The following is a 14601-nucleotide window of genomic DNA, read 5'->3' as shown; positions in this document are numbered from 1 at the left end:
AGAAGTGGATGCTCACAGCCATCCATTGGACAGACCACAGGGTTCCCAATGAAGGAGCTAGAGAAAAGACCCAAGGACCTGAAGGGGTTTGCAACCCCCTAGGAGGAACAACAATATGAACTAACCAGTACCCCCAGAGCTCCCTGGGATTAAAATCACCAACCAAAGAAAACACATGGTGGGACTCGTGGCTCTAGCTGCATATGTAGCACAGGATGGCCTAGTTGGTCATCGATGGGAGGAGAGGCCCTTGGTCCTGGGAAGGTTCTATGCCCCAGTATAGGGAATGCCAGGACAGGGAAGCAGGAGTAGGTGGGTTAGTGAGCAGGGGAGGGCAGGTGGGGATAGGGGGTTTTTGGATGGGAAACTAGGAAAGGGGATAACATTTGAAATGTAAATAAAGAAAATATCTAATTAAGAAAATCTAACAAAAATCCTACTTACAGGGAGAGGACACATACTAAACTACTTATCAAAGTTCCTATATTTATATATCAGATTTTATGTCCAGCCAAGGCATCTCTGGAGTCATCCTATAATCCCAGTTTTCAAAAAGAGAGAACAGGGGGATAGTGGGAATTATCATGAACATTTTCAGAAATAACGAGTTATTTAGTATTAAAATATATGTCTAGGGGCTAAAGAAATGGCCCACTGGTTAAGAGCACTGGCTGCTCTTCCCGAGGTCCTGAGTTCAATTCCCAGCAACCACATGATGGCTCACATCTATCTGTGATGGAATCTGATGCTCTCCTTTGGTGTGTCTGAAGACAGCAACACTGTACTCATGTACAGAAAATAAATAAATCTGGAAAGTGTTATGTTACAAATATGTCTAATGTTAATACAATTGCAACTCTCTTCAGTTTCTTGAGTATCTTTTCATTTTAAATACGTTTTCAACAACAACAACAACAACAACAACAATGGAAGCTTATCCTGAAAGTATGGACAGCAGTCCCTGGAAAAAATTACCCTCAACAGAATCTAGCTCCAAGTGAGTGCTCCTTGTATGAGGTCTGACCAGTTCCCTTTTTGAGCTCAAGGTCTCTGAGTTTCTAGTTTCTACCTCTTTAAACACAGGGTGCACAAAAATGGCTAGACATCTCTTCAGACCGCATGTGGGTTTTTTGATGTGTTAACGTATCTGGCAGAGAGAAGAGGAAACCTCCAATAGCCTCTGAAGACTGAAATTAAAATTTCCCAGGCTGGGTTTCAAGGTCTTCTATAATCTCACCTCAGCCTGTGGCTTGGATACATGCCTCTTTCTTCTAATGTTAATCACACATTGGATTGCAGCCATTAGGCCAACACGCAGCCTTGTGGTTTTGATAAAGGTATCCAGAGGACGTTTGGGGAACACTGCTTTAGTGTTATCTAGCATGCTGCACTTATTGCAGGCATAGCAGGCTTTAGTATAGTTATTTTTCTAAATCAGAATTGCCCTGAGATAAAAATTGAGTCTTTGTGTATGAATGCATAAAAGAGCACACTAGGCCAGAGGATTTTGCCCTTTGGAATACCTGCTTGCAAGGCTGGGCCAGGGCTAGTAACTGGGGGCTTGGTCCCTGGAGTTATTTCAGTCAATAGTTAGCTACCTTGTGGTTCACTGTGCCTCAACTACTACTCCTCTTCCTCCTTCTCCTCCACCCTCCTCTTCCTCCTCCTCCTCCTCCTTCTTCTTCTTCTTGTTTTCATTTCCAACAAAGTATTTTTAAGTTCTGGATTAATATTTTTGTGTGGATTATTAATAAATGTAGTCCATATGAGCAAAAGCTCTTTGACACCCTCAATATTTTTTAAGGTATACAAAGGGTCCTAAGACCAAAATGCCTGGGAAAACTACTCTCTTTCTTTCTTTTTTAAGTATGCACACATGATTGTTGCAGGAAATATTAAAAAAATAATAACCGTCACATCCCTGCACTCGTGCCAGCTACTCTGTCTCAGTGGGCTGGCCGGCCATGCCCTGGTGGGCAATGGCCAACCTGTTTTTATCTTGTGGAGACTCCTGGCCCAGAGCTTCTGAAGCGTCTCCACTCAGCTCACTAAGTTCCCACTGGTGGGTCACTACCACGCCAGCCCCACCAGCCCCGTACTTCAAATCCTCCATGGCCTTTGTGGTGAACATCAGACCAACTCACACTTTGCCATCATACCTTTCTCTCTTGAACCCAGTGGAGGTTGTGCCTCAACTCTTATAAAAATCACAGTTGCCCTTAAATAGCCGATTTCCTTCTGGGAGTCTTGAATTGCTTTAGAATGCTAGGCAGAAAGTGCCTATGTGATTAACCCCATTAAAACCTTATGGTGCAGATTCCCAAAGATCTGGGCTGAAACATCATATACCAGTCACTGGATTTTAGTATCTGGGATCTGTGTGATCCTTTATAGGGGGAAGAACATCAAAAGTCTCACATGGGACCCTTTGTATTCTGCCTGTGTTCTGTCCCATTAGGATGTACTTAGATCATTGTAGTAAATCTCGGCTAAGTCCACCTCTGAGCGAGTCCTCCTGGTGAATATCCAAATTGAGGAGGAAGGATAAAAAACACAATATCCCAAACAACTCTTAGAGTAGCTACTATATATAATATATTAACAATATATTATATTCATATATTGTATAACATGTATTACATATTTTAAATAACATTATTATGTAATATTGTTATGTTATATATAACATATAAATATAATAGTTATATATCATTCATATATATATATATATTCTATATACATTTTTTTTGAATTTCAGAAGCTTTCCAAACAGTATAGTTACTTAATAAATTTGTAGACTCTTGTTTCTTTACAATTTCCTTTTTATTTTGGTACCTTTATGCTGCAGCTAAATAGGGCCAGTATCTGCCATGGATGCAAACTTAGCAGTGTTCTTTTACTTTCCTAGTTGATTTTGTGCTCTGTGTGTGTATGTGTGTGTGTGTGTGTGTGTGTGTGTTTTCTCGTGTGCTGGACCTTGTCAATTTTGGGGACCTTTGTGCAGCATCAAGGGGAAGGATGCAGCATGAAGACTGAAGTTTGATGGTCAGGGCTGGGAAAGAATGTCTTGGTGAAGGGTGTGGAACGGAGAAGAACATGAAAAAGCTTCTGTGAGGGACAAAGCCACACAAAAGCAAGGAGGCTTTCTGAATGACTACCATGGACAAAGGTGCCTTTCAGTGTCTGAGGACTGCCAGAGAGGATTTGTTGCTTTAAAATTTCTTCTTGGTAGCTGAACTGTTTTCCTTTAATAAAAGTCTCTAAGAACAAATTGTGGCTCATGGTTTAGGTTTAAGTTTTTTTTGTTGATTTTGTATGATGATATAGTTCTAGATTTAGTGTGCATAGATCTTTAGCAAACTTTACAATAAAGTCTAGGAGGTGTAGTCCAATTGTAAAGAACATGTTCAGTAATGTGCTAATCTGTGGGTACTCCTCCCCCATACACACACTAAAGTTTTAAGAAACAAAACCCGGAGAAAGAGAGACAGAGAGACAGTCAGAGATACAGAGAGAGACAGAGACAGAGAAAGACAGAAAGAGGCAAAGAGGCAGAAGAGAGAAAGAGAGACAGGGACAGAGACAGAGAAAGACAGAGACTGAGACAGAGAGAATACATAGACTTAGCACCAGACATCTTTATCCATTGAGTCCTTTTGCCAGCCCTACATAATACTTCCCTTCCCTTCAGTCCTCCTCCTCCTCCTCCTCCTTCTTCTTCTCTCTCTCTCTCTCTTTCTTCTTCCTCCCTCTCTCCTTCCTTCCTTCCTTCCTTCCTTCCTTCCTTCCTTCCTTCCTTCCTTCCTTCCTTCCTTTTTTGAGACAAGGTTTCTCTGTACAACAGCCTTGACTGTCCTGGAACTTGCTTTGTAGGTTAGGGTGGAAGATAAGGATGATATCAAACTTACAGAGATTCACTGCCTCTGCTTCCTAGATGCTGGGATTAAAGGCATGCACCACCATGCCTAGCTACATACACAGTTTTTATTTTATTTTAATTTATTTTATATCCTTACCATAATTTCCCCCTTCTTTCTCTTTTTCCAGTTCTCTCCCAAACTCCATCTACTTCACCTCCATTTCCCGTCTGAAAAGGGCCAGCCTAGATGGACATCAGCCAGCCATGGCACATCAAGTTACAGTAAGACTAGGCACATCCTCTCCTATTAAGGATAGAAAAGGCAACCCAGTAGAGGGAAAGGGTCCCAAAGTCAGGTAAGAGAGTCAGAGACAGCTCCTGCTCCCACTGTTAGAAGATCAAGCTCCCACAAGACGATCAAGCTGCACAGCTGTAACATATGTGTGGAGAGCCTAGGTCAGTCCCATGAAGGTTCCCTGGTTGGTAGTTCAATCTCTGTGAGCCCCTATGGTCTCAGGTTGGTTGATTCTGTGGATTTTCTTGTGGTATACTTGACCCCACAGGCTCCTACAATCCTTTGTCCCCCTCTTCAGCAGGATTACCAAAGCCCTGCCTAATGTTTGGCTGTGGGTTTCTGCTTCTGTTTTTAATCAAACAGTTAATTGCTGAGTGAAGCCTCTTTGATGACTACTGGGCTAGACACCAATCTATGAGTATAGTAAAATATATTTAGGAGTCATTTCATTGACTTTTTTCCCCATTTATTTCCAAGGACCATCTTTGGTTTGGACAGGGGTTCTGAGAGAAGGGTTTTGAAAGCAGTGAAACCAAGGACTTGAAATCAAATTGTGGATCCAAGCATTTGGCCTATGTTCTGCTTGAGACAGCTTTCAGACTGCTCTCTGTATATTCTGCTCGAGACAGTTCTCCACGCAGTTCTCTCTTGCTATTCTAAAAATTCTCTGGATAGCTCATTTCTTGCAGATCAAAAGACCAGTTTTTAATTTACATGTGACTTCAGTCACTACCCCAGGTTCACTTTTGATTATCCTTATGAATCAGCATCCCTTGACTCTTGGGTGACAGCAAGCACATTTTAAAAAAAATTGCAAAAGAATTCAGAGCTCTTAAGCACAGATGGTAAGCTAGTTGGGCAAGACCTCACTCTGAAATCGCCATTTCTACCATTCCTGGGCCTAACCTTGCTCTGTCCCAGGCTGACTTAGAACTCAGGAATCTGCCTGCCCTTGTAAGCATAAACAAAAAATTTAGATGGGTAGGAGTTTCTGTGATCACCATTCCCTAAATATCTTTATCTCCTTCCTTAGTATCTTTCTGACAAGTTGGCTCATAGCACAAGCTGTCTGTTCCTTTACATCTGTGAAGCTCTTTATATAATTAATATTGCATCCTTGTATTTTACATAGTTGAGAAAATATATATTTTTGAACTCAAGGTTTTAGAGCTCTTTTCCATAGCCTTAAGGGCTGTCTTAAAGGTTCCAGCATTTACCATTTTGCTAAAGACATAGACACACCCTTAACTCCTGGACTTGTGCTATTTCTAACTATCATGGAGTTATTAGCATTAACAGGGAGGACATTCCTCAAAGGAGGAACATGAAAATATTATACAAACAAGCCTTATACCCACAGTAACTAACCATCAATACTCATTGAGGCCCATGCCCTGCTGGCTCTGTTTCAGGGGCAGGAACCATATCATGTTGTCTCTTACACATGGCCAAGCAGGACTTGGCAATTTGTGTTTGGTGTTCTATGCTGTGTTTTTGGTTCCTGATATTCTGGGCAGTGTCAAGGGTGGGCTCCCTCTCATGGCATGGGTCTTAAGCTGGACCAGTCATTGGTTGGCCACTCCTACAATTTCTGTGCCACCTCAATTTCTGAACCACCTTTACCCCAGCACATCTTGTAGGCAGGGCAAATATAGTTCGAAGGTTTTGTGGCTGGGTCAGTGTCCCAATCCCTCCCCTAGAAGTCTCTGTATACACAATGCTTGATGGTAACTGATTGCTTCACTCACAAGCATTTATTGAATGTGTGTTATCTCTAAGGTACCAGATGCAAGAGTAAGTGAAAAGAAATTCCTGCCCCCATGGGGCCGGGGGACTTTCACATGCCAGTTTCGGATCTCTTGGGGATCCTAAGGAGGTCCTCTCTCATGCCACCTGGGGACGGCTTTCCTATTAAGCTTACCTTGCATCTCTCAGCCTTGATTTCACTCATCTGTCTAGAGGTGCCGGTGAAGCACATGCTGTGCATTATTTTTCTTTTTGCAATTATTAATTTCAGCTGTTGCTTTTTAAACCTGTCCTTATACGCTGTTTTCTTGATTTCTCTAGAATGAGTTAGCATCAATAACGGATGATTTTTTTTGCCAATACATTACTACTTAGTAACAAGAGAAATACCATCTATCATCCATTAACAAAGGAGGTCATATACTTTCCTAGTTAGCATCAGACTTACAGAGTGCCAGGAGTTCACAGTATACACTTAGTAATCCCTAGCTCATAGTATGATTTGTCTGAGGTTACATACCTAGTTGATGGTATAATTGCCAGGATTTTGCAATTCCTACTATCATGTGTATAATTATTTTATTTATATCCTGTGCCAATCTTTCTGATACAGAATGTAAATTTACTGAGTATAGATGTTGGTCTTTATTTTTGATTCCTAATGAATAACATATTCCTTAGGGATGAAAAGATCTGTTGGATAAATGCTTAGATGAAATATTAGTCAGGGTTTCCAGAGAAACAGAACTGATGGGAAATACATAGACATGCAGGAGAACCGATGGGAAATACATAGACATGCAGGAGAAGATTTATTATGGGAATTCACTCATGTGATTAGGGAGGTTGAGAAGTCTCACAATATGCTGTCTGCAAGTAGAAGAGCCAGGAAAGCTGCTGGTGAAATTGAGTCCAAGTCTGAAGACCTATGAACCAGGGAAAGAACGTTCTAACTCCCAAACTGATGGCACAGGCCAGAAAAACCAGTTGAACGGCTGGAGGAGGTCCTGATATGTCAGTGCTTAGGAACAAAGAGCTTCAAATTCCTAGGAGGGGAGATGGACATCTCGGCTTAGGGTCCTCTGCTCTGACGATGAACAGCTTGAGGTACTCCTCCTCTCTTTACTCGGAGCCTCCAGTGGATGGATGGATGCTTTCCCTACATCTTACTTGCTGTATGATTTAAATGCTTATCTTTTCCAGACACATAGACACACCTGAGTCTCCCTTTGCCCCACTGAGCTGACACATGAAACTCATCATTACTATTGACAAAGGACAAAAGCTCTAGGGTTTCCACGTGGATCCACATGAAATTTCTTTTCCATATTAGAACATAAAATGTGAACAAAAAGTTTTCATTATTTTTGGGACAAATATTATGCTCGAGGCACTTGGCTAGGCACTATATTAAATATAATTAACCAGGCAGTAGTGGTGCAACCTCTAATCCCAGGTCTCGGGAGGACAGTCAGGACTCTACAGAGAAACCCTGTTTCAAACAAAACAAGAGCCAAATATGTTTACTGGTTCAAATATGGTTAAGACAAATTACTTGTTCTGAAGATAAGAGACTATAAGCTAGATATTGTAGTGACTGTAGTATAAGGTAGGATTTAAACGCTTTCAGGGAAATAACATGTTGTTTAAAGAGAATTAGAAAATGTATGTATGTTTCATAGGTTAGGTGATTTTTGGCTTGAACATTACTGCAGGACTCAAATTCTAGAGGTAAACTGAGAAGGGGTGGGGAATAGGAACATGAGTCACTTTGGAGAACCTATAACATGTCTCTCTTAGCTTTGGCATGTGAAGTAAAGTGTGGGTAGGTTGAGGGGTGGGACAAGGTATAACTAGTAAGTCAGGTTGCCAGGCAGCTTTGCCTGCTCAAGTTCAGGGCTTGCAACTTAGTTCATCAGGTTCATCGGTATGGACTTTAGCTGTGACAGTGTTATCAGTCAGCAGAAGATGGGCTAAATCTAAGGCAAATCACCCAGTGCTTCATGCACAGAGGAGATTTTAACGTCTCAGCAACAGGGAAGGTGGCAGGTCAATCACAGGATGGTGGTAGACTTGGAAAGAGGGTACGGTGTGACAGCATTGGTGAATGAAATGGCACAGAAAGTGCAAGACTGAGCAGAGCCAATGACAGTGCTTCTATTACCACACATTTATACTTACTACAGCCTATTCGGATTTTCCATATTCATCTTCATGTCCTTCATCAGCGAGTGCCTAGGGGACAGGGCATATCAGCTTCATCTGCACAGGCTTGGCAGCTGCTTGGTTAATGTTTCCAGAGTGATTGAAAGTTAGGAGAGGCAGCTGGGTAATGGCCCCTGGGTCCCTGGAGGACATGAATGCTTCTTTTTGGACCTGCTGGAATTTGGGAGGGGGGTACATTTCAAGGAATAACAGAAAGAACTAGAAAATAGTTAGGGCTTGATGTGTAAGGGGAGGGATGCCAAGGGTAGAAGTGATTAGGTTGGATACAGATAGAATGCACGCACTATATCCCTGCATTGGATTGAAGAGAAAAAAGTCTTCCGCACATCTATCTGGCAAGACTGTGATATGGAGCAAGTCCCCAAATAACAGGAAGGACTGAGGTGGCTGTGTGTATGGTGCTTGCTCGCAGAAGCCAAGGAGAAACCAGACATGATGGCAAAGAACCACACAGTTAGCATTTGGGAGGCTGAGACATGAAGATTAGGAGTTCAAGGTCAGCCTGGGGTTTCATAGTGTGACCTCTCTCAGACAAATACACGAACAACACACAAATGCCCAGAGGAAGAGAAATAGTACAAGTTGGCAGCCATAGAGCAAAGCTGGCTTGCCCTCTGACTCAGTCTGTGGATTCTGTCTTGCCTCAGTTTCTCCTTGAGTGAAATAAGGTTAAAATAGTCATAATAAATGATGGTATACATAATCATGGTCACAGCTCTTAAAGTAGAGCTTGGTTGTAGTAATAATGTCATAAGCATTAATTCTTGGTCTTATTCAAATCTAAGACCTAACTACCTTACCTATATTATTAATAGCCCCTTTAACCCTTATTAATTGGGTAGGTAGCTGTTATCTTCATCCCACTAGAGAAAGGTGAGGCACAGAGAGATTTTGTAATTTATCAGAGTCCCATAGCTACTAAGAGATAAAGCTTAACCCAAGATAGATTCTTACCCCACCCATCTGGCCTCAGGCTTATCCACTAACACATCACTCCTAGGTATACAGGATGAGAACCACTTGCTGAGCAACCTGTTGATGATCAGTAGGTGTGAAGAAGCATGGCAAGAGGGCAACAATGGAGAGACTTACACTGCTAGACAGTTTCACCTGGCAACCTTGGGAAAGAGCAGGGATGGAGAGCAGGTTAGTGGAGAATCCAGCTCAGGGAGGCTGGGTTTGCAAACCAGGTTAGAAGATGGGCTGAATGTGTGGCTGATGTAAACCAGGAGGAAGTGATGGTCTATGGAGGTATGCAACTGGCAGCACATACTGGGCAGAACCCAGGGTTCTCACTGGAGTCAAACCAAGCGCTGTGCAGAAACAACAGGAGGTTGGAATCTTTACCCTGTTCAAGAAAAGTATCTTTGGTGGCACTACCACTTTCCCTAGAGAAGAGCATCTGCTCACTAGAGTGGGCCATTTCATTAGGTACAGTGGCTGTTTAGTTTTGAGGGGACCCATACTGGGCTTGGCTTTGCTCTCTGTCAGTCTTATGGCAGAAGGTACCCCTTGGGTAGTTTTCTTTTCTGTGCATGATTTAAGGGGAGGTTTACGTTTCTGCCTTACTTTATTTCTTATCCATGACACAGTGAGGTGATGATTTGCATTTTGGAAGTTAGAGAATCAGTTCAGTTGATTTCCTGCTTTCTGTTCCGGGGCTCTGAGTTGTCACTTCCCATTCAGATGGGATCCAGCGGAACACACAAAGCTGAAAATTCTAGTGGAGTTGATTTGCCATGGGAAAAAAGCAAGTTCGTGGTTTAGGGGAATCTGCTCTAGAGAGTTTACTCTTCAGTTTGCTTGTTGTTGGGTTTTTTTTTTTTTTTTTGGTTTGTTTATTTGTTTTTCTAATACTAGGAGTGAAATGAGGGGAACTTTCACTTTTATCCTGTAAGTCCTATTCTATGAGCCTGATTTTCAAAATATACTCCTCAGGTTAAGATATTGATCAGATTTTGAGATCACAGGAGCTGCTTGCTCCCTTGGACATGGGGTAATGGAGGGCATCTTCTAGTGTTTATTCTCTAACCTATTCCTTCTTCTCCTCTTTTCTATCATTTACAATATCTCCAGGTTGTTGATTTCATTTCTTTCCCTCATTGAGAGGTGGATGTTCTAATTTCCCGTGTATAGCAAGTGACACTGATGCTTTAGTGACGTTTAGTGACTTAGCCTGGCTCACTCAGGCAATAACATCTGTGAGGATGAGACCCTAATGTGCCATCTTCAGACATCTTGTGCTTTCTTCTTTTCATATGACACAGATTTTTCTGGTAAGATGTTGGCAGGAAGCAAGGAAATAGGGGTTGGGCCGGGAAGTGTGGGCAGATTCCCCTGCTATTGAATTTTGTATGCAGATGGATAGATCAAATTGTAGAAGCACCACCCTAACTCTTTTTGGTCATGGACTTGCATCTGATGTGTCTTGAGGGAGCCATTAATTGCAATTATGGAGACAAACTAAAATGTTATGTGTGGGCCCAGCCATGTTTCATGCTGTTTTTGGATGGCACACATGTTTTGCTGGAGGACAAGATGCATTTTATGTTACCCTAGTCTTGGTAAAGCAAATGAAGGTGGGGAGCCAGTTATGAGTTGGTGTCAATATGAGTCTTTAGCCAGGAAAGGGGGATCAGATTTAGTGGCTACATAGAAGAAGTCAGTGGTGGAACTCTGATTACTAGAAATCCAGGGAGGGAGGCTCTAGAAATCTCGGCTGCTGCCATGTCTGACAAGTTTGTGAAGTGATCTGATCTGACTGGACTCTGAAGAGAACTCTCTGATTCTAGAGCAGACCTCAGGACCAGACATACAACCAAGTTTCTTCTGTGTCTGGACTGGAGGAGAGCATGTGCTTTCCTACCATCTGTGAGCAGTCCCCAACCTAGCAGTGGATATTCTTCCTGAATCAAGCCACTCCCTCCACAGCCCCAAAGCAGAAGCAGTGGGTGGGTGGTGAGCTGGTGGTTGGCTTGAGATCACATCCCACAGGTTGCTAGTCCGTTGCATTGCTGTTAGATCCTGACCTTTCTCTTTCAGGACTTACAAAAGAAGAGTAGATGAATAGGGAATTAAATATTAGGAAAGGGAGGGTTTGGCAAACACAGGCACACACACCTGGCAGAAGCCTCTTCCTCTAGAGTGTGCATCCTAAAGAGGATTTTGAGAGTTGGCATTTCCAAAAGCTGTAGCTCTAAAGAAGAGGATTCAACAAAGAAACTTAGATGTGGACTAGACTGTGCTCTAGATGTGGAGGTTAGGATTCCGTGTAATTGGCCAACGTAGGAGCAAGCACTGATGGAAATAGAGTGCTTGAGGCACCAACGAGGACCGGGAGGTTGAGGATTAAAAACTGATGAGGAAAGAAAGGACATGTATTTGCGGTGATCAGAGGCAAAAAGGCATCATGGTCCAGCATCCATTTAGGGTGTGCATCTCTGCACCCAGACCAAATAGCTATGCAATGTTTATCATATCTTACTATTTATTTGTTTAAGGAAGGTGGTGGAATATTTGTAAGCTGAATATTATTTTAAAAAATACTAGGGAATTTTACCCCTTAGAAGACTCTCATGGGTATTACCCTTTAACAGCAAAGACTTATTTTAGGGAGTAGATGCTCTCTTTCAGTGATTGGCTTTGAATCTCTGGATTTTAAAGAATTCCCTCTCTGTAGGGGCCAACATTCTACCCTTTTACAGATTCTGGAATGTTTTCTGTTTTTGAGACGAGGTCCTACCCTATATGCCAGGGTGGCCTTGAATTGACCAATCCTCCTGCCTCTGCCTGTAGATTACTGAGATCACAGGATGCACTACAACACTTAACTTTGACTTTTTATTTCCTGCTGAGTGTTTGGTTGCAAAATTCATAACTGAAGTTAGTAATTATTTCCCAGTTATTTTTTTTATTTCAGATATACTGAAATGTAAATATAATACTGAAATATAAATATCTTGGGGGTACTATTTTATATGTAGAATTTAAAGAAAAGCACAAAGTTAATCTTCCTCAAGGTCTCATGCTTTTTCAGGGCAAGTCTTGTGCAACAGCACTTTTGGAGGTGGCTAGCAAAGGAAAATCTTTCCAACAGTGGTGCTCAGCCACTAAGTCTGACTTTTGGAAAATGAACATTATTCTTTTTCTAAATGGGACACTGTGAGCTCAGTCATGTACACCATGAAAATAATTGGTGTGTTTTAGTTTGCCTTGTGCCAGATATCATGCTCGTTGAAAGATGATTGGCCTCAAACCAGCACATTTAAAGGTCAACTGGTTGTTCTTAAACTGCAAAACTTTTAACTCTTTCATTCTCAAGAGCTTTTACCCAAATGGCCATGTCAGGAGGAGACAGTGTACGCTGTGTGTTAACTTTTGGAGCATTTTGTTCTTGAAATGTTTCTTTTTATGAAGTTCTCTGGGCTCCCTGTAGCTACAAAGGATCTGAGAAATGAGTTTTCTGTCAGCTTTTAGACATGACTAAGAGCAGCAGGGACCGGGTTCTTCCATAGTTAATACATTAGGTGGGAGCTCTAATGTGGTTGTGGCCAGCACATGGGTATCATCATGGGCTGGAAGTCCTATCCTTTTATTTAAAATGCTTCAAATTGTTTAGGAAACAAAGCAAAACAAACAAAAAAAAGCCCCTTCTCTTTTTTCTTTGTTTTTCCACCTTTGAGCAACCTTTTCAGTTTCTTAAATAGCCCAGAGGAGAAACTCTCATGAAATGTTCAATGTCAAACCCAGCTGTTTGTCATGAGCTCTGGGGTTGCTGGATCACTGAAGGTGGGTTTTGATGGGTTTTCTTAACCAGACTGACAGGATACCTGAGGTCAGCAGCTCGTGTTGTTGGTATCCAGAATATCTCTCAGCTCTTTGTGCTAGGTTTCCCAACATAAGATTGAGGACTGGCCCATCTCAAATAGGTTGAGTGGGTTTTAGTCACCCAATGAAACAGTTCCCTGTGCTTTGGGTTAGTGTCTTGGTGAGCCCCTAGATGTTCATTGGCCAGCACTCTGCTATGAAGACTGGTTTAGGAGCTTCAAAGCTTTACCATTTCTTGAGGATAAAGGTACCTGCTGATACAGACTCAGTCCCTTCTCCAGCACCATGTCTGCCTTTGTGCCGCCATGCTTCTTGCCATGATGATAATGGACTAAACCTTTGAAACTGTAAGCCATCCCCAATTAAATGTTTTTCTTATCGTGAGTTGCCATGGTCATGGTGTCCCTCCACAGAAATAGAAACGCCCAACTAAGACAATTGGCCTGCAAGATTTCTTCTTGAAGGAGCTGCACAAATCTATGAGTTTGGCTTAAATTTGTTCCCTTTCTCATGCTTTAAAACTCAAGTTTTGTTTTTGTTTTTTGTTTCCCCATGGAAAACTAGCTGAGACTGGTTGAAAGACATTTGGAATATAGAATGCTCTGCTCCAGACAGTAGAGAGTGCATTGGTCAAGTGGTATCTGAGGGTAGAAATGGAAGGGTGGGATACAGTCATGTCAGGGGACTGTCAGCCTGCCAAAAGGAGGATCTGGAAGAATAGAGAGGACACATAAAGGAACACAACTCAGCACGGTGTATAAGAAGTAACCCGTCCATGAAAGACAAGAGATCTTGATAATGGACAACTGCCCATCATCTTTGCTCAGGGCTTCTGTGTCTCAATGTGTGTTATATCCAGTACAGTAATGACTGCTCCTAAATACTCTCTGTCAAACGTTCTGACCTCTGTTTACCTCTATTACGTGGTTTTTCTAATATTTTTCTCTAGTTAAATCACTCATGATCAATATGTCTTTCTTAAGTTGATGCTTTAATTATGAGTCTTTCATCATTCAAACTCTACTTTATCATTAATGGACACCCACACAGGAGTCTTTACATCTGAACTAAATGAAAATGCTGTTGCTACAACATACTTACAACCAGGTGTGAGTCAATTTATTTTGTCATTGTTGCAAAATATCAGCAAAATCTAGGAAGTAAAGATTTCTTTTGATTCCTAGTTCCATAATCTTCAGTACATGGTTTTTTTGGCTCTGTTGTTTTGGGTGTAAGTTGAAGTAGAATGTCATAAAGAGAGGGTAATAGAAAGGATTTCTCATCCTGGTAGACATGAGGGATGAAGGGAAAAAGAGAGGAAGGAGAGCAAGATAGATTCTTCAATGAATTTCCCCAGTGGACACTATCTTCCGATGTGGATGCATCCCTAGTAGCCACCACTTTCCCATAACACCATCAACTTGTGAATCTGTCAGCAGATTAATACTGATGTTTGAATTACCATGATTCATCATTCCCCCATAGGCCCATCATCTGACAACCAAGCATATAACACATGAGCCTTTAGGGGGAGAAGACTTCATATACAAACTACAATAAACAGTAAGTACCATGTGTAATTTATAAGAGGCTATAATACTTAAAATTATGTTGGTCATTTTCAGTATGGTTCAACAACTGGTTTTTA

At 41.7% G+C, this 14601-nt stretch overlaps 1 protein-coding gene across 1 annotated transcript in view; it reads left to right on the top strand.

The window, feature by feature from the left end:
- Pde4d (phosphodiesterase 4D) overlaps window positions 1-14601 on the top strand; it is a 1452168-nt gene that overhangs the window by 2479 nt on the left and 1435088 nt on the right. The gene's annotated exons all lie outside the window — the stretch shown is intronic.

This window comes from Mus caroli, unplaced genomic scaffold (genome assembly GCF_978045245.1).
Source record: "Mus caroli unplaced genomic scaffold, Mus_caroli_1 scaffold_15, whole genome shotgun sequence".
Taxonomy (NCBI): Eukaryota; Metazoa; Chordata; class Mammalia; order Rodentia; family Muridae; genus Mus; species Mus caroli.
This window is presented reverse-complemented; position numbering and strand designations above follow the sequence as displayed.